This window comes from Cyprinus carpio, chromosome B1, assembly GCF_018340385.1.
Source record: "Cyprinus carpio isolate SPL01 chromosome B1, ASM1834038v1, whole genome shotgun sequence".
NCBI classification, from domain to species: domain Eukaryota; kingdom Metazoa; phylum Chordata; class Actinopteri; order Cypriniformes; family Cyprinidae; genus Cyprinus; species Cyprinus carpio.
Window position 1 is genome coordinate 20,370,915 of NC_056597.1, and position 27,829 is coordinate 20,398,743.

A 27,829-nucleotide genomic window follows, 5' to 3' on the forward strand; every position below is an offset into this window, starting at 1 on the left:
GTACTTAAAAATCTGCTTAATGAAGTACTCACATGAGTTGCCACTGTTGTTTGAAGGAACCACCAGAAGTTCAGAACGTGGGTTCTTGATGATGTCATTCCAGTGGATGGTGTCAGCGTGACACAGGAACTTGTTCTGATCCACATACACACCTCCATTCAGGATTTCTGGTTCAAAACATCAAAATATTAGCTTGTTAAGATAAGAATATTAGCTGAAGGATCAACACTCAAATACAGTGGCTCCAAAATATATTTGGACATATAAGTATTATGCATGTGCTTATGCTATTTTCCCCTAAAAATAAATGACACTGGTTTTGATATTATTTATAAACAATAAGTTTTATAAATATATAAAGTGTCACTTAAGTGTCCAGTCTGACAGTATCAGTAGATGAGAAATTATTAGGCACAGATAACACTTTTATATATAAGATTTTTATATTAAACTATTAAAAATCATTTTATATATGTGTTTGTGCTGCTGTGTATATTTATTATGTACATATAAATACACACACACACACACACACATATATATATATATATATATATATATATATATATATTTAAGAAAAATATGTTGTTTATATATTAAATGTATTTATATATAATAGACATTATATGAATATAAATATGTACATGTAAATACATTTAAATATCTTCAAAACATACTGTGTGTGTGTGTATATAGAAATATTTGCAAAAAATAAAAAATAAAAAAATCAAATGTCCATTACAAGATGACTAAAATTTACACTAAAATTAAACAAAAACTAAAAATACAAAAAATAAAAGCTGACTTAAAATATTAACAAATACTATAATATTATATGCATTAAATAATTCTAAAATGACATAAAACATAATATTTGTATCATACTGACATTTAAAACAACAAATAACTAAAACTTAAATTAAAAAATAAAATGAAAATTAAAAATACAAAAATAAAAGCCAGCTCAAAATATTAAGAAATACTGTAACCGTATAAAATAATACTAAAACAACACTGGCATAAACACAACCATATTGTGTATGTGCACTCCATTCATATGCCGGCAAAGTGATTATAATGGAAGCCATCCATAATGAAACTGTCTTTGCGTATCATTCATTGATTCCAGCTTTTCTCCATAAACAGCATACATTTCTAATCTCGAAAGTTTCTGTTATCCTGAAAAGTGTCTCTCAGGGTTCCATGAAGCATTTAGATGGGTGGAAAGCATCATGCTGGGTGTTGTGAGCATGTGCGGGTTTGACGAGCAGAGATAAGTGGCCAGACAGTTCAATTTATCCGTCTCATTCTCAGTGTGTAATTACAATGATTAAGAATAAAAATCTGTTTTTGGCATCTCATTTTGACGTCCTCTATCTGTAAATGACCATAAACTCTTTCAGACTTTATCAAGAGCAGTCTGTGGTCCATATCTGCCTGGATCCCTTCTGAGAGTGTGAAAAGGTGTATCAGACACATTCCATGGTTGGCTGATTGTATTGTACTGTGCTTTCCAAACACAATGAATGAGTCTGGAAGGAAATCAGACCTGGTGCTCATCCAAGCCAACACACACTAGCAATGTTCTATGATATTCTAGTCTCTTTTTGGCACAGGCTCCTTTTTTCATTCTACATTTTGTTTTTTTTTTGTTCATTATATGATCTGTCAGGTGAAAAAACTCAATCACAATACTCAAAACTACTTATTAATATTTTAGATTCAGTTATCTTGAAATTCAGCACAGAGACTTTGGGTGTTAAGCTTCCAGAAATACACTATTAGCAGTTATACTGGCTTCCTTGAAACCAGACAAACATATTTTAGTAAAAAATGAAGTGGTATCATGTGTATTAATAGGAAGCTGAGCTCAACTAAGAAATAGCTCCTGTTTTCTCCTGTTTGACAATGAGAGCTACTGTAAATTAAAAGGACTCATCGAGTGTCGAGGGAAAGAAATACATTTTTTTCTTGGTCTTTTTGACATAACATCACTGACATTTTGGAAGAATTTGAGGGGGAGTAAATGATGACAGAATTTTCATTGCAAAGTGAATTAAACATTTAATAGTAAAAATAAATAAACTTTTAAAAATTAAAATTGCAACAAAAAAGAAAGAAAGAAAGAAAGAAAGAAAGAAAGAAAGAAAGAAAGAAAGAAAGAAAAAGAAAGAAAGAAAGATGCCTTTTAACTGTAGCGCACAACTCATCCTGCACAAAAATGAATTGTACCTCAGATCTGAAAGAGCTTCGCTATTATCTTTTCCTCCTGGATGAAAAAAAAATAAATTATATATATATATATATATATATATATATATATATATATATATATATATATATATATATATATATATATATATATATATATTCTTCTTTTGATTTACTGACGCCACTGTTTGTACATAATGTATGCACAGAGTGTGAAAACCTAAGCATTGTTTGATAGATTACACAGAATATAAACAATAAATCCAGTTTACCCTCATTTTAACAGAAAATATCCTTCTTTGGCTAAAAGAGCGAAAATTTGTCACTACATAAAATTCTAAAAGAAACGCCAGTGTTTTCCATTAGTTTCTTTGACAGCAGTGGAGAGATTGTTTTGCATGACAAATGTGAGCATATCTGAGAGCGCATACTGTGTGGAGGAGGGCCTCCTCATGGATATCCGTAATTGTGTTGAAGCCTCCTGATTAAATTTCAGCCGTCTTAAATGTTATTGCTTCACAGTGAATCAGTGTGACAAATGTGATGCATTGTACTGATAACTGAAATAATATGCAAGGCAAAAATAAATAAATAAATAACAGCTGTTAAAACTTTCTAAAAGATTGCTTTGCTTTGTTTTTGCTGTCTTTTCGACTGGCAACTCAGTTTCTTCAAGAGTTTTTGCTGGCGTGAAAACTTGGAGCAAATGGTCAAATAAATCATAGACCATAAATCAAAAGATACAACGACATGTGGAGCTCATTATGGAAAATGGTTCTACTGTAAATCCAAGTTTTGCAAATGGTGGTAATTCAATAAGACGAGCAGCATGTTGGAGTAGCACACACATTAAAAGTTTTAATTGACACTTTTTTTTGGACCAAACAGATGATAGATGGCATATAATTATACTGTTTATCCTATACAAGTACGGCTGGAGTACCATGGTCCACTAATGGTATCAGATGACAATTCTATAGTACTATGAAAATGCATTACATTTCAAAAGTTTGGGTTGGTGTTTTGAATTTTTTTTTTTTTTTTTGAAAAAAAAAAAAAAAAATATTGTATTGTATTGTATTGTATTCTCACCAAATCCAAACTTATTTTATTTTATATGTTGTGTTTTCCCCATCAATATCCCCCCCCCCCCCCAACAGTTATTAAAACTTCTGAAATCTCACAATAAATTGTGGTTGATTAATTTAATATAGCTATACCTCCAGTTTATATTTTAAAAAGAGACAATCAACAATCAACTTTGTCATAATTACAAAAGACACACCAGAAATAGCCTATATTGGTGAGCCTTTGAATATTGTTTTGGACAACTGGGGAACTTAGAGACGAAAAACATTAAGAAGCACTACTTTAGAGTGCTTGACTGACTTGCCAATATCATCAAGTCACTTTGCAACTCCTTATTACATTTCCCTAACATCCATAGAGCCCGAAATGGTTGCTGAAGAAAACACGGCTCTATTAAAATGAGAGATGTTCCGAGTCACACTATTTATATCAAATAAATGCTAATGAAATTTCCAGTTCCATCTTGCCGTCGCTTAGTGTCACTTCCACTAATATCCTCTTCAGACTAGCATCATGATCCACGGCCCTCCGTCGCCTTCACTCCACCCGTCCACATTCACAATGTGTCTCATTATTCAGCCACACAGGGAGCAGAGTTTGGCTGGTGGAGATAGCAGAGCATCCCAGAAATCACAGCCAGCAGCAGGGTCTCAGGAGGCCAGGCTGGGAGGGTTGGTGGAGCCATGATACGGCTGAAACCTCACAGACCATTTTGCAACACCGAGCTTGCAGGTGCACCTCACATTTCTCACCTATTCTTTTCATGTTTGGTGAAAGGTGGATTTGATCTCACGAGCAGGTACCTTTGAAACCGGGTCCCCTCACAAAGAGAAGACAAAGATCAACTGGGATATTGACACTGCAGCTCTCCAGCGAATTGCATTGTGTTGATAATGAATGCGGGACATGGGGTGGCTTGCTTTATCCATTAAGCTACATACAGTTTGATACAATGAATGCCATCTCGATTACGGAGCCCCTGAAGAGTTCAAAGCAAACTGACTTACACTTGCAATGCAGGCATTTAGTCTCACAGTATCCAATAAGACATTTCTCAATGTCAAACCACTAACACACAAACCCCTTTGGTAAAACAAACTGGCAACCTCATGGAATACGCAATTAGCTGTTGTCACAGTAGATTACGGTAAATTAGGAAGCACTGCAGTATGCAGATATTTTCCTCAGTGAATTAATAAACGACCACACTAGGTTGCAGCAATATTGCATATAATCTTAGTTCATAGAAGGTTTTAAAGGGAAAAAAAAAAGAAAAAATATGTGATCATGTGATAATGAAGACTGGAGTAATGATGCTGAAAATTCAGCTTTATCATCACAGGAATAAATTGCCTTTTAAAATGTATTAAAAAGAAGAAGAAAAAACACTGTAATAATATTAATAAATAATATTAAATAATATTCATATTTTAAATTGTTACTGCTTTTATTTTTAGTCAAAACTTCAGCCATGGTGAGCATAAGAGGCATCTTTCAAAAACATTACAAGATCTTTCCGACCCCAAACTACTGTTTTAAACAGTAGTGTAAAGTGTCAAATAAATTGAAACAGAAATTTAATTACAATTTATGTCTGCCCAAAAGTTACAGTGTATGTACAGATTATACACAAACTGATCATGGCTATCCATTTGAATTCTTACTGGTGTCTCAAATAAGTATCTTTGGGAAGATCTGAATCCAGTAAATCCAGCAACTCATTGTCAACCTGGTATTTCACAAATACAACTCCTAGTTTCCAGAAAGACTGGTGCATCCCTACTCCCTGAAGCCTATCAGATTGGAAATGCCAATCTTCAACTAGCTCTTGACATTTTTGTGTTCAGTACACATTAGAAAGTCTGTTAACGGGCAGTAGGTGGCCACATAAGACTTGCTCATTCTATTAATTTTAAGAAAGTAGAGGGGATTAATCACAACAGAACAGAACAAAGGTGACCTTAACAAATCTCAAGCACCCAAACGACCCAAAAATAATGGCAGTCTATTGCAATTACCTCTTCCCTTGACAAACACAAATTGCTTATGCCAAAAATGCCTAATATTAACAGACCTCAGACTACTTCATGAACTTTCTTGCAATTATGTTTGACATGAAATGCTCTGACTGCACTCCACGGGGGCGATGAGTTAAATAGTTAAAGGTGGAGATTTGCATTGGGCATAAAAAGAACAAGGAAGGCCGCTGAGAGAAGGAACACCCAGAACGCAATTTGCCACCAGAATTGAGTCAGGAGATCTCTTTATATCCCCACCGCAGGAAGTCCTCAGAGAGCCGTTTTAATCACATTCAGCTGCAATGAACGGGCTTTGTTTTTTGAGAGATTCAGAGGCAAACCAATTATTACCCACAAAGCGCTCTTCCTGTCCCCACTTTGTTCTTGACTGATGGTTGGAAAAACAGAATTTGCTGACATAATTTCATATTCAAGAAGTAATGCTATTACAATAGCTTTGGAAATAAAATCAAAGCACTTATAACTATCATTCTTTAGGGTGAGGGGTGACAGCTTTAGAAAGCTAATCTACTGTATGTTCATGTCTTATATCGGCTAGGCACAGTATAGCTATGCTAAGACAGCAGCTAAAGACCAAAATGGTGGCTGTTTATTGTACAATGTTTGATTAAAAAGAGAACAAAAATTGTATTGCCACACTAATGCATTTTCCTTTCTCCTTCTGTTTTGATTCATTTACCTACCCAGATCAATGTCTGTTATTCTTCTACTAGTTAGACAGGTCTATTAATATAAATACTATTTATTTATTTATTTATTTATTAACTTACTTACTTACTTATTTACATATTTACTTATTTACTTATGTATTTGTTTGTTTTTATTTTATTATTATTATTATTATTATTTATTTTTATTTTTATTTTTATTTTTGCATACAATTGAAATCCACAGTGGAAAGACACTGAACCTCATTCGCTTCAACTGTTTAGACTTTAAAAATGTCATGAAATAAAAATTTACCCCAATTCCAAATGCATAAATCTTTCATACATTAGAGAAAAACAAAACAAAACAAAACAAAACAAAAAAAACACTCTCATAATTTTTTTTTGTCAAAACAGCAGACTATCTGTAGTCTAACAACAGACTATCAGCTATCAATTTATTAACTATTTATTTGTTCATGCAGCATACAATGGAAATTAACTGGGGGTGAAAGCACTGAAAAACATTAGCATTACATTTTATTTTTTGTGTTCCACATAAAAAGTCATATATGGCATGACAACTTTTTTTTTTTTATGTATTTACAGTACTTTAAACAGTCACTGATGTAAAATCTACCCAACTTCTCTAGTTAATAAGGTAACAAGATGCATCATTAAAGACAGCATGACATAAATATTCATCCTATTTTCCAAATGCATGTTATAGATCTCATTGCTAACTATTCATATGTTCCATAAATAAATAAATAAATATTTAAAATGTCATAACTGGATCTTCCGGTGAAACAACACATTTCTTCGTAATGATGCAGGATTCTTCAGTCATTTAGTTCTTATCTTTTCAAGTTCACATTTATCTGCCTCCATTTTTGAATGCAGAACCAACATCTCAAAATCCAATCAACAACCAATGCATGGAACCAAGTGTCCACCGTAATTTGTCTTTCTTTTTATATAACACATTATACTTGGATGTACATCAAAATACATAAGAAAAGACCTGCCACTACTTACAGTATGTTTCAATTAAACTTTAAAGTGAAAAGTGAAAGTGAAAGTCATGACATTTGCCAAGTATGGTAACCCATACTCGGAATTGGTACTCTGCATTTAACTCATCCAAGTGCACACACACAGCAGTGAGAAGTGAACACACCCCCGGAGCAGTGGGCAGCTATATATCCAGCACCCGGGGAGAAACTGGGGGTTCAGTGCCTTGCTCAAGGGCACTTCAGCCGTGGGTATTGAGGGTGGAAGAGAGCGCTGTTCATTCACTCCCTCCCACCTACAACTCCTGCCAGAACCGAGACTCAAACCTGCAACCTTCAGGTTACAAGTTCAACTCTCTAACCATTAGGCCACAGCTGCCCCTTAACCAAGCTATTTCCCTAATAAGGTTCCTCTTTTGGAAGTAAGCATGAAATGACCCTCACAACCCACTTTGCACAACATAAAGTTACAGTTAATGTCACTGCATAAGTGATCTTGTAAACAAAAGAACAACTCAAGAAAAAATAAAAAAATTTAAAAAAATGTAAAAAAATCTGAGCAGCTCTTTAGTGCAAAACATGTTCAAAAAAGCATTGAAACTTGTCTACGAGATTGTTGTCTGGAGATTCTGCAAAGAAGCTGAACAATACAGGTGCCCAGCTGGAACAAAAACTTGAAAACAATGAAGGCCCAGCCTTGGGTTCATGGACAGAAGCTCAGAAGAAAGAAAGAGTTTACTAACTGAGCAGCCAAGGCTGTGTGGAGGAGAGCAGAGGACTGGACATGCTAGCCCAAGAGGCTCTGTTGGGGTGGGCGGCGAGCATGCTTCACATCAAGGCTATTGCATTAATACACCGCCGGGGATGTGCACAAGCATACATATGAGGGCACAAAGTGTTACTGTAGGTTGCATGGAGATTTGTCTAACATAATGAATAATTAGACGGTGGAATTGTGGAGTCAGCAAACATGGCTTAGACTTAATGGCAAAGCTTTAGAGAATAACTCAAAAGGATTCAACATACTGTAAAACGAAAAAAAAAATCTAAAACATCAAATAAATAATAATAATAATAATAATAATAATAATAATAAAAACATGTAATAAAGTGGAACATTTGCATTTACATTTTCAGTATCTACATTTCAGACTGGTTTCCAAATCATACTGTATTTCATCAGAATAAAATTCAGAGTAGATATAAACAATTTTGATAAATGTTAAACACAACCAAAATCATCTCCCAAACCATCATAAAACAACCAATTTTTGATTTCAGTTGAATGATTTTAGTAAAGTACATACAGCTGTTTCCATTAGAAGAGAATTTAAGATTTTGTTTCTTAAAGGAAAAAAAATGGCTGTTCATAAAGGAACAGTTCAGTGAAAATTCATTTGGGGGGATTTTTAAAAGAAAGATAATGCATAGTTTTTACATTAAAAGGACTGTTGCATGTTTTCATATGTCAATGTTTCATGATAAAAAGAAAAAAAAAGTCTATTGGAAAAGCATGCATTGTACATACTGGAAAAGTGTTGTAATCTCTGCCGCACTGACAATACTTTATTGTAATAGAGGCCTCTAATGCAGTTAAATAAGACAAAAACATAAGCAAATAAATCAGATATACTGTATACAGAAATGTTTTTAATCTAAGATGAACGAATCATTTGAGTATTTTTTTTTTTTAATTTGTATGCATAATGCATAATGATATATTTGCTTTGCATGGTGCACAGTGAGACTTCTTGGCTTGTTGCTGGTGTGTAATTCAAGAATCTACTGTCTATGAGCAACACTTATTTCATGAGTTTGTGTAATGTAAGCCTTGATTTTTTTAAGCAACTGATCAAGTGCTTGAAAGTATTGCACATGATCCTTGAATTTTTCTTCTTCAATAACCTTTGGCCACATGTGGTGAAAGATGAAGAAATATTTACATACAGGGATCTACCCACTCAGTTACTGAACTATTTCCTGAAAACATGCTGCATGAAATCCTATCATCTGAGATTCGAAAAGGTTGATGAAACCGCCCTTCGTGTAGCTGATGGTTATAGAGGTCATCTATGAGGACATAGTCAAAAAAAGAAGAACATTTGATCGAAGGACCACAGAAAATAAGGTTACAGCCATTATTGTATCATAAGTTGCTTATGAAAGCTATTGATCATGCTGCAGAGCCGTGTACAGGAGCCATGAGAGGGGAGCACATGGCTATAATCAAAGGAGCCATTCATCATCAATGTGCTGAATATCTCAAGGGGCTGAAGAACAACTTTCATCTCTTAAAACTCATATTGAAAATTGCAGAAACATGGCTACCATTGCCTCGAGAATCAGACTTTGCCAGCAATACTGCAGGAATAGATAAATTCAATCCTAAAAAAAATGATTCAAAGACTTTAGCGAGGAATTCAAAAGACGACCGTTACCTCAAATCTGCAGCTCTTCCCATTACTCAACCCAGCCATCTTTTGCTGCATTTTCTTGCTTATGATATACAGCACTGTCTTTTATGAAGGGCTCTGTTGCAGTATCATAAATAGTGTGCATCTTTCTGCAACACTGTGCTGGAACAAGCTTTTAGGTGCTGAATAAAAGTTATTCTGATTCTAGTGCACATTTCTAACTGTGGTTGTAAACAGTCACTAACTAATTTAAATGACTGCTCCACTATCAACAGCATCACTGGCAAATAAATAATACAGACTTGTCCTTCAGATTGTAAATAAAATAAAATAAAATAAAATAAAATAAAATAAAATAAAATAAAATAAAATAAAATAAAATAAAATAAAATAAAAAATAAAGTCTGCAGTAAGACGTTCTGGGGGGTTTCAAAGCAGAAATGTGTGGCTTATATATTAAAATGCTATATATATATTTAATCTAAATGCATTTTTCAGCATATCATATGAAGGTTATAAGGGTTGTTGTCTTTTTCATGGGCATGACAGGATTTGATTAAATATAACTTTGCATATAGTTAAAAAGGTAATATTATTATCATATCATAACATAAATAAAATAAATCCATTCAATCAAATCACTGACACGCATTTAAATCATATACCAAAGCAATGATCCTAACACTACAATTCCATCGTAAATGCATTACTGTAAACAATTTTTATTTTTTCTAACATTCTAAACCATAAAGGCTGCAAAAACCCTAAAATCCACCAATGCATGTATGCCAGCAACCAGTTCATGTTTTATCCTCGTATTGCTCATTAAAAGTGTAAGTTCACCCAAAAATGAAAATTATGTCACATTACATTACACAACATTAACAGAATTTTCATTTTTGGGTGAACTATCCCTTTAAGCCTGACAAAATGATTTGTAGCAGTTAAACTGTGTGGATTCTTGAATCCTGAAGTACTCAAAGACAAGTAACCTCATACCCCAGTCATTCAAAGATGCCATCTGACACCTCATTACTATCTAGAGAGCAGCAATAAAAGTAAAGAAATATCTTTGAAGATGCTAAGAAAAGAAGAAGAGAAGGCAGCGGCATACCCAGACTGAAGTGCTCTATTTATCTCTACACCAAGATATTGTTTAATCAACCATTAAAGTGCTAAAGCCGTGTTTGAGATTAATAATACATGATTATGCAAGATGCCTACTGGACATGTCGGTGGTTGTCTTAACTTTATTTCCCTCACCTACTGTGACCTTGTACTACCTGTCGGTCTCCTCTGGGCTTCTATTGCCCGTCCATGAGTCATCAGAAGTCAGACAAGCATTATCACGCCTCTGGCTGTTTTGCTGTGAGGTGCCACTAGCTTCTTCTATTTGTCTGTTGGTTGTTTGGCTCCTTGATTTGTTTCTGTTTCTCTCCATATCTTTTTGCTTCCCAACAGGGATCTGGAAATATTGTTCTAAGATGAGTTTCTATATTGCATGGTATAAGATTTAAAAGAAAGTCCCCCTATGAGGCAACCAAGAAAGGCTGGAGGAAAAAAATAAAAATAAAACAATAAGCTAGATGTCATCTGTAAAACATGCTCAAATGAAACACAATACACTGATAAGATAAAATACAGTCACATAATGAAGAGTGGCTGATTTGAATGAGATGTACATGATTATCATGGCCGCCCCTCTGCACAGCATGAAAGACATTATTAGCACCAATCTTATCAGACATGTGTTCAAATACACAAGTCCCTGTATGCTCATTTAGACTAAGAGCACAACATACACAGACCTCAGCCAGACATTAAAAGAGTACAAACATAAACTTAAGTGTATAACTAGCCATTTAGACAAACATTCTGCACTAACACTAGCCAGATTACAATATGGAAAATTAATTAACAGGTCTTCATTTTCTTCTATTCAGTAATTGCTCTTAATATTTTTTGTGGAAACTGTGATACTTTTATTTTTTTATTTTATTTGTTTTTTTTTAGGATTCTTTGATGAATAGAAAGTTTAAAAAATAGCATTAATTTGAAATATAAATCAATTGTAACATTATAAATGTCTTTGCAGTTACTTCAATCAAATGCATCCCTGCTGAATAAAAGTATGAATACTGTATTTTCAGAAAAAAAACTAAATTTAACCTTACTGACACCAACTGTAAATGGTAGTGTCGACTGTAAAATAATAATAATATAAAAAAAAATCTAGAAAGCATCTTAGCATTTAAAGATTAAATTTCAAGTGAAAAACCTTTTAACTTTTAAATGTTTAAAAACTCCTGCCTTCTTTGCCCTTCTGCAGCATTATAGTTTTTTTTTTTTTTTTTTTTTTTTGAGCAAAGAAATTGTGCGAAATGTTAAAGAAAAAAAAAAACTTTTTGGATAGTTGTTTTGGGTAAATGTTGTCAGGGTAGAATCTTATAGAACTTTTTGAAGAAATAGGTTAGAATAGAAATAAATAAGAGAATATACCTGTCAGGTTCTTGAGGCCGAGTTGTCTGAGGCCGAAGGAGCCATCTCGTCTGTAGTTGAGAAAGATGGCCAGGGCGTATCGTCCTTCATACAGTTTAGTGCCTCGGATGATCCGCAGGTTCTCCAGAGGAAGATAGTCGAACTGATTCAGAGCCACCAACACGTAACCCGTCACCTCACGGATGGACTGAGGAGATACAAAGAAATTCACTAAACAAATGCATACTACAGTCTCAGCTGATTCCCATGACCCACTTGCTTTAGGTAGCTCAAGGATGTAGTTTGTCCTTTAGTCGAGGCTTTACCAAAACTTCTTCATCAAGTCTATTAGTCGATTCATCAGACAGCCTTGATATAATTTGAAGAGATAATGGCCCAAGAGAGCGCTGGACCTTCCCTCTCCACACCCACATCAATCATGTTGACATCCAATCACGGTTTCATACTGCATATCATTAGCAGGCACAGAGGACAGGTCTATTTCATGCTGAAGAAGTGACTGTGATATAGCTGTACTGATCGGACACACACACACACACACACACACACACACACTGAAATCCATCTGAAGAGCTGACCAAGCACACGCTGACAGCTGTCACCTGCCAGTCACGATCACTGGAAGTGCAGAGACTCACTGCTAAAGATCATTATGATGTCAAATTTCAGACAGAACTTCAATGGCCACGGCTGGGTGTGATATGAATTTTAATATGTTTTGAATATATGTTTTTGAGGATTCTACTGAGGGTTTAACTCAAAGAAATCACATATGCAGAACACTCACACAACCAATCACATACTGATTAAACGAAAGGAATAGTTCACCAAAAAAAAAAAATGCTGAATGTTACTAACACCCGGGCCATCCAAGATTCAGTTTGAGTTTGTTTCTTCATCGGAACAGATTTGGGGAAATTTATAATTAGATCACTTGCATACAAATGGATCTCCTGCAGTGAATGGGTGCCGTCAGAATGAGAGTCAGCTGATAAAAAAACATTGCAATAATCCACAAGTAATCCACACTACTCCAGTCCATCAACGAATGTCTTGAGAAGCGAAAAGCTGCATGTTTGTAAGAAAGAAATTTACTGAGACATTTAACCTTAAACCGCAGCTTCTGGCCAAAGTGCGCACACATAATCCATAACACTTCCTTCAAGAAACAAATCTGTTCTCTGTTGCCCACTTACATCAAAATCCACCAACATGTTTATTTCAAACTGTTTTGGACTGGTTTAGCTTATAAATGATGCATATTTGTCCCCTGTTTAAGACGAGAACTTTTTCACTAAGGACTTAGCTTGAAACAACGGTTTGTAGTTAAAACGTCTTAATGATAAATGTGTTTCTTACAAATACACAGCTTTTTAGTTCACTAGACATTAATTGATGGACTGGAGTGGTGTGGATTACATTTGGATTACTGTAAGGGTTTAACAGGTGTTTGGACACTCATTCTGATGGCACCCATTCACTGCAGAAGATCCACTGGTGAGCAAGTGATGTAATGGTACATTTCTCCAAATCTGTTCAAATAAAGAAACAAAATCTCGGATGGCCTGATAATAAGTACATTATTAGTCTTTTTTTTTTTTTTTTTTTTTTTGGTGAATGACACTTTATAGAGTAGATTTTTATATTATATTTTAAATTGTAAGCTACATGTATCATGCCACAATATTGTGGTTTGGTAACTTATACATTTATTCTTGTCCAAATAACTCACCCTAAGTATACACATTATCAATGGTGATTCTGGCATTAGCAAATATCACCACTAAATCTGCAACCTTTGTTACTGTCATCAGCAGTTTCTGTTACCTAGCAACAAACCAAAACTCTCCTCCAAAACCTTACACAGGCCTTCAGGACATGGGCAGAATTTCTAATTTGGTTCTAATTCACCTTATTTAATTAAAGGATTACATTGCTTTTCACAGCCTTCTCAAATAACACTGTTTACTTTGACACTAATTTGTTTTCTTGCCCCTTTGGTATTAAAAATTCACTGGACCAGTGCTTTAGCTGCTAAGAAAAAAAAAAAAAAAAAAAAAAAAAAGAAAATCTTGTTTTTGATATTTATTAATAGACTTTCTTAAAAACACAGGCTAATTCAATTGCAATTACAGTTCTGCGCCACAATTCATAATTGAGCCAAGCTAATTTAGCAAGCAGTAAACAATAAACAATTTATTGCTAAATGAGGTTTAAGCTGTTTAATATGCCTGTGAAGGTTTTGCTCTTTTAAACAGGAGCTTTGCATAACTCTGACTAATGTCAGATCACAGTGAACTGCATGTTAACTAACACCTCTTTAGCTAAATGTTAAGCATAAACACAGCAGCTGTGAGTATTGTTAATATGGAAAATTAATTTTGTTGGGTCTACCTTGCATAGTCTTCTTTTCAAGGATAACAAAAACTCTTATGAAAATTTACCAGTTCAACAGTGAGACTAAAATTTGCGATATGAACTGTGGTAAATTTTCATAAGGGAACCACGACAACAGAGGCAAAAAAATCAAAAGAACTAATCAAAAGAAAAAAATAACAATATTGATATAAGAGGTTTTGGTGCTACCTTGAAATAAAACAATATTGTACAACATACAGATTCTGTCTGGATTAAGGGTCATGTTTCTAAAGCAGCATGTCAGTCATTGTAAATGTTTCAACAATATGTTTGAAAGATCTGGACATGTTCTAAGATCAGGCAAAGTATTAACTATTCTAATCGTTCCTTCTCACACTAAAATGACTCCATTCTGTCTATGCACTCCACAGGAGAAAAGTCACAGGAACGCATGAAAAGCACAGTAAATGTTAATGCAGTGATCTATAAAGGACACACACACACACACACACACACACACACACACACACACACACTATAATGACGATATGAATACTGATATCACACAAGGGTGTCCAATATCATGCATCACAAACCTATTCGCCGTAAAGGAGCAACAATACTGTGGTCAGTATTATTATGTCTAGGAATGGGCTCAAAACTATTTATTTTAAACTGTTATATTTTTCAGAAACATTGAAAATTGTAATGTATAATATATAAATAATTATATACATGTATATCAATTGTATACAATTGTTCATTTTAGTATCAGTAAGATACTAATATAGTTTTTGTTTGATATTTTATTTTTATATTTCTTGCTTTCGTGTTAATTTTAGTAAGTCTTAATATATAAATCCTTTAGTCCATTTTTTTAACAAGTCCATACAGAGTTTATTCATCTTTTTAGAGTTTATTTCAGACAACTTTATATTATGTAAAAAGTTACTATAATAAACTACTTAAAAACTCCTATTGTAATAGCTTTTTAAGCTGTTTAATCACTTTTTTTTCTCCTAGATAACAATGAGATTTAATAAATAATGTCAAATAAGTCTCTAGCTTCCCAGCTTAATCTTGCATTAAATTTCTGGATATTTCTCAGTGATATCTGAAACTGTGCACAGATTTGTCAAGATATTTCTACACAACTCCGAAATTTCAACTATTTTTCTTACGGTAAATTGTCAGTAAAACATCTTTAGCAAATGATAAATATTTGGAGTTCTAATGACTTAATACCCTGCATTTTGCTGTCTCGTTTCAAATACTTGACAGTCTTTGATGAAAGCATGATGAAAGTTTGCTGACATCTTTATTGAGAGCATTTTTTTTTTTTTTTTTTTTGAGCGAGACGGCAACATAAGTAACAGGAGAATATTCAGAACAAACAAAACAACTCCAGTTACAAGCGAGAAAGTAGCAGGAGATCATTTTTCGTGAGAGATATGAGACGGCGAATGAGGAGGGTAGTTGACAGAACCCCGCAGTGAGAAGTGGGAAGAGTTTCAGGGTCACAATCATCCATTTTTAGATGACAGAATGTGGCGAAGGCATCTTTACGAGCAGGCACTGTCTGTTCTGTATTCAAACTGAAGAAAAACAATATAAATGTCATCGCTATTGTTAAATGCAATCTGTTTGTTCCACTCCATGTGGCAAGCTACATGACACTGCACATATTTGCCTGAAATATTAAAAATCCATAAAGGAAATCAAATTGAAGGGCTAAATTAAGCAGCACTGAAGACTAATTTTAATAACAGTGCATGTTGTAAGCAAAGTTTGGTCTTCCATAACTCAAATAATGGGACTTCCTTTAGCGCTCAGCATCTCAGATGATCATTACCTTCATTTAAATAGCAATCATGACCTTGACGAGTATTTTTACAGACAACAGCAATCACTCAACCACTGGAGAAGAGAGCTGGCATATTGTGAATGATAAACCATAACTACATTTTGGAAAATTGCTAATCTAAATACATCACACTGAATGTGATTCATAGAAGAACTTTTCTCTTTTCTTTTCTTTTTTCTTTTTTTTTTTAACCAAGAAATGGCTTTACTGCACTGACTAAAATCAATCTGCAGGCAAGAAGCTTTCAGAAAAAGATTCTGTGTAATTGATTTAGAATTAATTACATTTCAGCATCGTCTATGCCAGGGTCAATATTGTCTAATATGACAGATTAAGATACACAGTTCAATCATCATTCATATGAATGCTGTGCATTCAATTATGGTCATTTTTATTGTCAGTGCTTTTCGTGTAGCTGTAATAATTTTCAGGTGTCTATAATTGCTGTGAGGAATTCATTTAACCTCAGAGATCATTTCATAACACTGGTGAATGTAATGAGACTTAGATAGCCATGTATAAACTGAATGGACATACTTTGTACGAGTGTTGTTTTTCTTAACTAAAAAATGCATTCATAAATAAGTATTTTCTAGTAAATCATACTCCAGTAATCTCTGTGTGCGTGTCATACAGATTAAAGTCATCTGCTACTCTTGTCGATTCTCAAACTGCCACAAATCTTTGAAACACTCCTTTCCAAAGAAGAGACAAAAACGTTAACCTTCTTTGAATAATTTAGGAAGTCTTACAGTGATATTATTTATGGAATCACTGTACTATGCTTAACAAAAAATGGCTGCATACCATGTATAAAAAGAAGATGGAGCACTGCGGCAACAGTCTCCGTTTATCTCTTTGTGTTCATAAACTGAAATTTGATGCAGTCCTCAGACTCCTCACTAAAAGTTATGACAAGAAAGTAAGTTGAACATATGTCCACAGAGCCATGAAAATGGGCTTTATTTCATGGCATTTCAAGCATAAATTTAAAATGTGTAATTAGTAAACACTAATATGCTATGAGCTTGTGATAGCAATTTTGAGAAGGTGAAGAGACACTTAATCTAACAATGTGTTAATTTCCCATAAAAAAAAAGCTATAATTACACTAATGTTAGTGAGCTTGCGGCTGCTCTGAAACTCTCTCCTCCGACAATGTTACAGTGAAAGTGTAGTGGGATAATGAGACAGTGCTATTAGCCCACAGACACAATTACCATTTTCTCCCACAAGCCCTCTTGAACCCTTCCTCTTTCTCACTGGGCACATTATGTCAGGCTGAAGTGATTTTAGAGGGTTTAGTGTTAGCGAGGAGGTAGTGAAATTCTACATTTGTAAATGAGAGGTTCAGAAGTCAAGTAGCATCATCTCTAGTAAAATTACATCCTGGTTCATTTACCACTTGGAAAAGGACATGCCCATACAGCAGCACACACTTAGTTTGTGAAATAACAGCTATGAGGAGGAAATGGACATCTCACACTCAATACACTACATACAACTTCGACAGAGATTCAAAATACACTGAAATATTGGGTATATTTGAAAAAGCATACTTTCTATTCTGATATTCATGTTGTATTAATACAATTTAAGAACGAGGTTTTCCATTTTAATATATTTTAAAATGGAATTTATTCCTGTGATAAAAAAGCTGAATTTTTAGCATCATTGCCCCAGTCTTCATTGTCACATAATACTTCAGAAATTATTCTAATATGATGATTTGGTGCTCAAGAAACAACTTATTATTATTATCCATTTTAAAAACAGTAGTTGTGGTTTTTGGGTCAACCTTAATACATTTTGATAAATTCATAATAATTTATACACTTTGATAAATAGATTTTTTAAATGTTTATTTTTTTTTTTTAAATATACATATTTTGTAACATTATTTCTTTACTGACACGTTTGATCTATTTAATGTGTCCATTCCAGGGAGAGAGAGAGAGAGAGAGAGAGAGAGAAAGAGACAGAACAACTGGTTTCAGGAAAACCAATAGGACTGACTTACTGGTTTGCAAAAGGCTTCAACCTTGAATTATTAGTAGAGAAACCCCACACACACAAACCTGTAATGAGGCTAGTGAGCTGGACAATCCCTTCTCATTTGGGTGGCTTTGATTAATGACAGGCCCAGTTTCTGATTACATCCTAATTAAAAAGGAAAGCAAGCGGATTTCATGGAGCATAAGAGGGAAATGGGTACAGAGGCAGTAATTGCATAGCTAGCTTTATTAAACTCATTCCCTAGGAGGAAGCATAAGGAAACAAAACTGTAGAAAATAATAACATTACTATAAACATATTTTATAGTAGAACTGTAGCAAAACACATCATGACAACATTTTTGCATGGATGTTGACAGTTTCTAATGCCTCTACATTATAATCATGATGAAAAAATGGTAAAATAAATAAATTGTTGTACACAATCTACTACATGCCTTCTGTCTGACTAGTAGTTAATACTATTTTAGCTAGGAAAAGGCGTTTTCCTAGCTAAAATAGTGTGTGTGTGTGTGTGTGTGTGTGTGTGTGTGTGTGTGTGTGTGTGTGTGTGTGTGTGTGTGTGTGTGTGTGTGTGTGTGTGTGTGTGTGTGTGTGTGTGTGTGTGTGTGTGTGTATATATAAAATAATTCATACTCCTGCAATACTATATGAGCCATACAAGTCTGATGTATCAAATATGATACAAATCATAAAACAAACTTTTCTTTTATGTCTAAATTTTCAATAAACTGTTCCTTTTTTATGGATTATTATTTTGTTTGTCAGGCTGTATAGGGTATTTTACTTCCGTAATGTGACATATTTGCCTGTAAAATAGATTATAAATTTTTCACAGCTCATTAGAATGGCAATAATTACATAAAGTATACAGTATTAGTATACTGTATTTTTACCATTCAGAATACACACAAAATCCAAAACTTTGGATCTATCCTCATGCAACTAAATTAAAAATAATGGCAACTCCTACACAGCTTTTTAAACAAGCCTAAAACCACTTTACGCGAAGGGTGCACTGGGCACTAGAGATTTTTCCAAGATGAGAGCTGCTTTGAAATAATACTAGAAATAAGAACATCAAAACACTCTGTATTCACAAAAGACTGAAAAAGTTCATGAAGAGGAGACGTCTGCCCAATCTATACGAACTGGGTGCAAATACATTCTGTCTGGACACTTTTGGACACATAAAATGTCTAAATGTCATTGGACTAGTTTTGTCAGCATAAAACAGTAAGGTATAAATCCACTTCTAAGAGCATCATCATTTCTGGAATTTTGTGGCTAAAATCTTGAATATTATTTTTCTAGGTCAAAACTATGACAGTTTTTCCTGGAGAATTTTTTGACAAGCTTTCTTGACTTCTGAACTCTTGCTGGAAGGGAAAATAGTTAGAAATAGAAATAGCTCTGTAACAGATGGGTTCATTTGTGTACAATGTCTGTTTACATGGTTGAAAATGGCCAATACTCCAGTCTGTGTCACTTTCTCTCTGTGTTGAGTCAGTTAGTTGCTGGTTATGCTGTCACTGTGAGTAACTGTAATGCTCTCCTTTGCATGCCTTGTCACCGAAAATGCACTGCATTCAAGGCCACAGACTCTGATTCCCATTCAAAAAGCATATGCAACAAATGTGCAGTACCTGAAATACGTAAATAATATAAAATGCGTAATTAAAATATAACATGAATTATTCATTGTGTGTTACTTAAAACTGATTTATTAGAAATAAGTGGTTTATGTAACACATCTAAAACTATTTTACACAGAAATGTTCCAGTTTTTATTAATAATTGTAAGCATGTATGTATCATATGGGTGAATGCGATTTCACCATGTTGATCCTGGACAAATATTCAAATAAACCAATTAGAATTGAGGGATAAGTTTACAGGAAATGTCAATTGTAGTCTTACAACCAGAGTTAGGTGCTTCTACACCGTTGCTATTCAACCATCATTTCCCTCTGATTTTAGGGATAGATTATGGATAGGGTTAGGTTCAGGGGATGGGATTGGGTTAGGTCTATACTTTTATACAAAAATGTTGATCCAGGAACAACAAAAGATGCTTTCCTGTTCTTTACACCAAATTCTGACCCTACCATCTGAATGTCGCAGCAGAAATCAAGACTCATCAGACCAGGCAACGTTTTTCCAATCTTCTGTTGTCCAATTTTGGTGAGCCAGTGCAAATTGTAGCCTCCATTTCCTGTTCTTAGCTGACAGGAGCGGCACCTGGTGTGGTCTTCTGCTGCTGTAGCCCATACGCTTCAGGGTTTGACGTGTTGTGTGTTCAGAGATTATATTCTGCATCATTGGTTGTAACGAGTGGTTATTTGAGTTACTGTTGCCTTTCTATCATCTCTAACCAGTCTGCCCATTCTCCTCTGACCTCTGACACCCACAAGGCATTTTCGTCCACACAACTGCCGCTCACTGGATATTTTCTCTTTTTTGGACCATTCTCTGTAAACCCTAGAGATGGTTGTGCGTGAAAATCCCAGTAGATCAGCAGTTTTTGAAATACTCAGACCAGCCCGTCCGGTACCAACAACCATTCCACATTCAAAGTCACTTAAATCCCCTTTCTTCCCCATTCTGATTCTCAGTTTGAACTTCAGCAAGTTGTCTTCACTACATCTAGATGCGTAAATGCATTGAGTTGTTGCCATGTGATTGGCTGGTTAGCAATTTGTGTTACCAAGCAATTGAACAGTTGTACCTAATAAAGTGGCTTGTGAGTGTGTGTGTATATGGGCTAATATCCCGTATATATAAAATGGGCTTTCATAATATAGTGAATAAAAGTATGAAAGGAAAAGAAAAGCCTTTAATACACAGCAGGTCATTCTAAAACTTGTGCTTTCTTGCCGACAGGTCTGAGAAAAAGGGTAGAAAGACCCCTAGAGAGTGTGTTTTTGAACTCAGAGATTAAAATGTGAGAAGGATTTTAACAGGGAAGGAGAAAAAATGAGCTGAGATGTTCTACCGCTGCATAGATCTGTCTCTCTACATGTACTGCATGTATATATATATATATATATATATATATATATATATATATATATATATATATATATATATATATACATGGACTGCGGTGGCAGAGCAATAAATGCAAAGAGGTGATTGTCTGTGGCAGTTCCTGATGTTAACATGAGCTGGCAGCTCAGACATTGAGCCACTCTGGTATTCCCACTAAGCAGGCATGGAGGGAGCCAGCAGTCTGATTGATCAGACCTTAATGAAGAGTCAGTCAAACCCTGTAACATCATTAGCTTCTGCTGGAACGCTCAGGCCTTGACCAGGATAAAACCTGACAGCGAACCGTAGGTCTACTTGACAGGCTAAAGTGACACCACCTGCCAATACACACCCAGATGCTGGATTGATGGGAAAACATCAGGGCTACAGGTAAACAAGAGACCTTTGAAACACAGATTTGTTTGTTCAATTGTTTTCGTGCACAATGTGTGACAAAAAAGAGGGAAGTGTCTCAATAAAATGCACAGGGGACGCATATAAATAACCAGGGGTCGAATTGAGGGGGGATGCGGGGGGATGGCATCCCCCTAGTTGAAGAAAATTACAAAAAGCATCCCCTTGATAAAATGTGTATTATGTAAAACTTACCATGCAAATGAAATGTTAAAATTGTCTAAATTACTTATGATAATTCACAAACTAAATAGCGGCGATTGGCCAATCAGAACTCTGTACTGTAACAAGCTGCTCACAAGTGGAAGCAAGCTTTTGTCATTTTTTTTCCGCAAAATGGTTCAAGTGCAACTTTTGAAGTTCTTTTAAAAGAAGACAACCAAAAAGGTATGATTTTTCCTTGATTATAATTTGAAGACATTCCCCAACATTATGTTATTGTGCTGTGGGCTATGTGTGACGAATTGAGATACGATAGTAGAGCTGACATTATCGAGTCACAGACTTTGCAAAAAACAAACAAAAGTGACATGACATACAGCCAAGTATGGTGACCCATACTCAAAAACATGTCTTGAGAGTCCAAAAACATTCACTGCGCGATGAAGCCTGTTAGAATACAGTTATAATGCCCTTATAATTCAAGCAATGAATGAAAAAAAAAAAATCCATGTATGAGTTTTTATATTCCTTGCACAAGCAATGTACTAATATTTCTGCGCAAGCACAAATGTGACCCTGGACCACAAAACCAGTCTTAAGTGTCAATTTTTCAAAATTGAGATTTATACATCATCTGAAAGCTGAAAAGGTGAGCTTTAACCATTAATGTATGGTTTATTAGGATCGCAAAATATTTGGCCGAGATACAACTATTTGAAAATCTGGAATCTGAGGGTGAAAAAAATCTAAATATTGAGAAAATTGCCTTTAAAGTTGTCCAAATGAATTCTTAACAATGCATATTACTAATCAAAAATTAGGTTTTGATAAATTTACAAAAGGAAATTTACAAAATATCTTCATGGAACATGATCTTTACTTAATATCCTAATGATTTTTGGCATAAAAGAAAAACTGATCATTTTGACCCATACAATGTTTTTTTTTTTTTTTTTTTTTTTTTTTGTCTATTGCTAAAAACATACCCCAGCGACTTAAGACTGGTTTTGTGGTCCAGGGTCACAAATGTGCTATTAATTTTATACAACAGTGCACAGCAACATGGTGTTTCATTCCTTGAATTAATCAAATTTTGAACGAATCGAACGAGCCAGTGATTCAACAGTCCATTCTGATGGATTCACATGTTTAGTTTCTAACTGAATCAGCCATTTTGAATGAATCATTTGATTTGAATGATTCAATAAATAATTTATTAAAACAAGGACTTGCTGCCACCTACTGGCGATTTTATTATCATCATTATTTATCCATGACATTCCTAAACCAGACAAGGTGCCAGCACTACCAGCACAAAAACACAATTAGCAAAATATTGCCCAAAATTCCTCCATTTCAGGCACTAGAAGGGAAAAAATGCTTATAAATAATGTTTCATTTAAAAAGGCTAATTTTTCATTAAATAAAAAACTTTTTAAAAATTACACAAATTTTAAAATGATTATGCAAAATTAGCTATAGGACCACCCCCACATCGCTGAAAAAGAAACTGACCACACCATCCCCCCTGAAATATTTTGTAGAGGTTAGAGATTATTAGAGACACAGGGCCATATTCCTGTAAACAGCTGAAGTCAGGGTGGAAAAAAATTAATGTTGGGATGAAAGGATGTTTGTGAGTGGGGTGTGTTTCAAGATGCAGGGAGGAAGGGCGGGAGGGGGAGAATAAATAGAAGATTTGGAAATAGAATTGGAGGTTGAAGGAGACCAGCTGGTCTGCGTGAGCAAAGACTATAGAATAACCAAGACGTGTCACTCCTAGTTTTGAATGGGGAAAAATGCAACGCTCAATATGGCCGCTCAATCGCAGGAAGCCCCGCCTTCTGAATGAAAGAGCTAAACACTAATCTGAAAAGTGAGCGTCACTACAGCTGCTGTTAGAAGCGTCCCGGTTGCTATAGAAACAGTCAGCGGTCTGAGACGTGCACTTAGGACTGCGCATGCACACTGACTAATCTAGCCTGAATAATTAAGCTTTTAATAATGCTATCTGAGCAAAAGTAACAACATTTATGACACAGTTGTTGTCAGATTTCTTTGGTGATTTCTAATATGAAATTTAATCATAAGCTTAGTGAACAGTTTTGGAGAGTTTGATGTTTTCCCATACAATGAGATAGGAGTTGCTCTTGCATGCCTAAGAGGCGTTTCAAAGATGGCCACTGAGTGACATGACTTGTCTTAAAAGGACTTTGGCGTGAGGGACAGTGAATGGGCATCTGGAATTTAGAAGTAGCTATAGATAATTATTAGAAAACATTTTAAGATATTTTTGATTTAGTCCGAGAGCTTTCTGTCCCTCCATTGAAAATGTATGTACGGTATACTGTCCATGTCCAGAAAGGTAATAAAAACATCATCAAAGTAGTCCATGTGACATCAGAGGGTCCGTTAAAATTTATTGAAGCATCGAAAATACATTTTGTTCCAAAAATAACAAAAATTACGACTTTATTCCACTTTTTCTTCTCTTCCGGGTCATTAATGACATAATTTTAATTTTTGGCTGAACTAACCCTTTAACCAGCCTGCGTGTCTTTGGGCTGTGAGCCGCATTGCTGTAATCAGCTGAAGGGAAGGGTATAGGAATGGATGTTGGGATGAAAGTATTTTTGTGAGTGGAGTTTTATTAGCAAACTGTGAGCATAGAGAAAAGAAGAATTTTGGGAGAGATCAGACTGAGCGAGTGCAGGTGGAATTATGTCTTGCCTGCCGCTACAGGGAGCTGCTGTCTGATGCTTTGGAGGAAAATTCTCGTGACATCACGTGTGACAGAGAGTGACTCCCTAGGAGTTGCCGGAAGTGCTGAGGTCTCGAAGTTTGTCATGACAGAAGTTTTATTAATACTGAATATAGTTGAAATAACTGTTTGTTATCTGCACGATTTAATTGGATACCTTGGATTTAAGTGCGTGTTGAAGGCGACCCATGGTTCAGTTGTCCTCGGCTCTGGATTCTAAAAGACGTGCAATGGGAGCGCTGAGGAAGCGGCAGAGAAGCGGCTCGCGAGGGGAGCGAAAATTCCATTTCCACGAACCTCTGCTGTCATCCACGCTTTTGGTTTGCACGTGTGGTGATGGTCTTGGTGACTGTAACATCATCAATGCACTTTTTGATATAAGCACTCATGGAGTTAATTGGTTAACAGATGTTCAGGAGCAGGGTCACGCCCAAAACAAACACCTATCTTCCTGAAACCTCCATATATATTGGGTCACCTTATACCGTACTGCTAGTCTCGTTCTCTCGAAGGACAGATGGACTCGCCTGGCCTGGACGGTGCTCTGATCGATTCTGTGTCACTGGCGACACTTGAGGATCACCTCTCATCACACCGATCGCAGTCTCTTTCCGGGCCACAAGGTAGGTATAGAATCATGTGAAGCATTCGTATAGTCTGTATTTTTTTAGCTTATGTATAGGTAAACATTTATATAGTATATTTATAGTCAAAATCTGTCAGTAGGTTAGTTGTGTATAGGTTTATACTGTTTAATTCATTGTTGTATGTCTGTATTTATGTAGCACCGTGGTCCTGTGAGGCACGACATTTCGTTCCACTGTATGTCCACACATGTAGCGGAATGACAATAAAGCTCAACTTGACTTGACTTGACTTGTCTGATGACACAGACACTTATCCTGTTTGTTGCTGCTGTGTGTTTTGAGTTTGAGCTCCATCAAGTTAATTCTTTATCGTTATTTTTTTTTATCTTAAAATCGATTTTATACATCATTTTCACTTTTATAACGTGTGAATATATCCCCTATCGTATACTACAACAAAAACAATCAGAGCGCCTTTTCACAAAATAGTTTTATTTTGATTTCCCAAGTCTGCTATAAGCTTATAGCCCTAACCATTAATTTATTAAGACTCAGGACCCATATGTTTTTTTCTGTGAATAAGTAATACACCTGGTTTTAGTATGTAAACAAGGCAGCCTCATAAAGCATTTTGCTCTATTTCTGCAGTTATACCAAGCGTGGAACCAGAGTAACATCCATTAATGCAAATGTAAAAGAGCTATTTAACCATCAGTGTTACCAGTAATTGCAGCATCCGTACAAAAGACTGCTAAAAGCTCCAACTGCCTTTGAAAATCAGAAAAACATGGTGACTTACTCTCTAATGTCATGTCATTGGAGTGTTCATATTGGAAACAAATAGTCTTCTGCTTTTTATATATTTACATAGTATTCTGTTAGTCGTGCATGATAATAGTTCGCTCATTTGTGTTATTTTAATAAAAGGCACAAAGCTGAATTCCTAACATCTTTCCAAAAGTAGAATCAAGCAAACTATCTATCTATCTGTCTATCTATCTATCTATCTATCTATCTATCTATCTATCTATCTATCTATCTATCTATCTATCTGTCTGTCTGTCTGTCTCTATCTATCTATCTGTCTGTCTGTCTCTGTCTGTCTATCTGTCTGTCTGTCTGTCTGTCTGTCTCTTTTTGTACTCACCTTGAGAAAAGAAAGATTGCGGTTTCTTTCAATACTGGTGATCTCCAGATTACCCATGACCACCTCACAGTTTTCATAGAATTTGCGAAGAGTTTTGTACTGTTGGTCCAAATCCGACAGTGTGCTGAGCTTGTTATCAGTACCAGGACACACTATAGAGGAGAAAAAGAGACAGGGAAATTGATCAGACTGTGATCAGGCTGTTTTGCACCAGAGGTTCACTGAGTGGAAATAAATCCACAAGACTATATAAATATTACAAAATATGACATTAAAAGGTATAAATCACTTGTTTTTTTCTAAAGAAACACTGTCACATCGGGAGTCGGCATCAGCCTTGCCTTCCCTAAGCCCAACTGAGTTTTAACCGAGCCCCTAAAGCGTGTACTGAGTGAATGAATGGGAAACGTCATGTGAGAGGAGGCTATGCCTACATCGCAACATGATTGGATATGACTGGTTAAGTTCAGCTGTGATTGGTTCATGCAATAAATCCAGTCAAAATAAGACTTGGGATGGCCTGAAAACATGATCTGTGGGAGTTTTAGTGAGTAATAAGTCTGGTGAAATTTAAAGTTAACATCTGTGACCAATATTTACCAAGCTATATTTACAATATAGCTCATTCAAAAATAGTTAAATGTTAACTATTAAAAATAATATAATTTCACAAATAAAATCTATTGTTTAAATTGTTACTACCTTGAGTTATTATTTTGGAATAAATGTAAAATGCTTAAAAACACTAACTTGATGAGATTCATATTTGGCTTAAATAAATAGCATATTAATAACAGTGTAAACATATAGAATATAATTTAATTGTTTGTTTGTTTTTTCTCGCTGTTTCTTTTTCTGATAGTATAGGTCATGTTTATTTAACCAAGAAAATAACAAAGAAAAATTAACTTGAACAATAAAAAAATAATTAAAAAAAAAAAAAATTTTGCTTCCTCATTTTCAAAACACCACTGCACACTACTGAGATGTAAACACACACACACATAAAGAAGTTCTGAAGCTGGTTTCATCAAGATGTCATTTTAACCTGTTGCTGAATGCTGACCAGTTTGGCTCTTGGCTCTATATGAAGACAAATGAGAGCTAGCAAGGACAATTCCCTAACATCATTTATTAGATCATGGACCTGTGGAACCATGACCACAAACAGGGTATTTTGCTCAACAGGCTTAGCGAATAACAGAAACTCCAGTCGATAGTGCAGTAGAGGCATTTGTGCCGGAGTTATAATGTGGGAGGCCACTGGGCTGATGGTGATGCTTCTGAAGTGGAGGCAGGAGTAATAAGCAGTTATTGAACCCCTGAGGGCGACTGTTTCTCTACATTACAGCAAGCTATATTACGGCCCGCCGCCTGCAGAGCGGACCACTCCATATTATTGCTGAGGACAAATTACACCCTTCCCCACTAAATTCATTCACTGTCACAGTTAGGTAGTCCCAGAGGACATGGCGGTGCCATGGTGTATACAGAGCGAAGATTTAGACCTCTGCTGGACAAATGGAGAATAGATTTCCTTATTGAATATTCCACATATCTATGGATGAGAAAAGCAGCT

The 27,829-nt window shown here is 35.2% G+C and overlaps 1 pseudogene; it reads right to left on the reverse strand.

Annotated features, from left to right (window-relative positions):
* The window catches only part of LOC109052422, a 158,985-nt pseudogene that overhangs the window by 38,870 nt on the left and 92,286 nt on the right, over window positions 1-27,829 (reverse strand).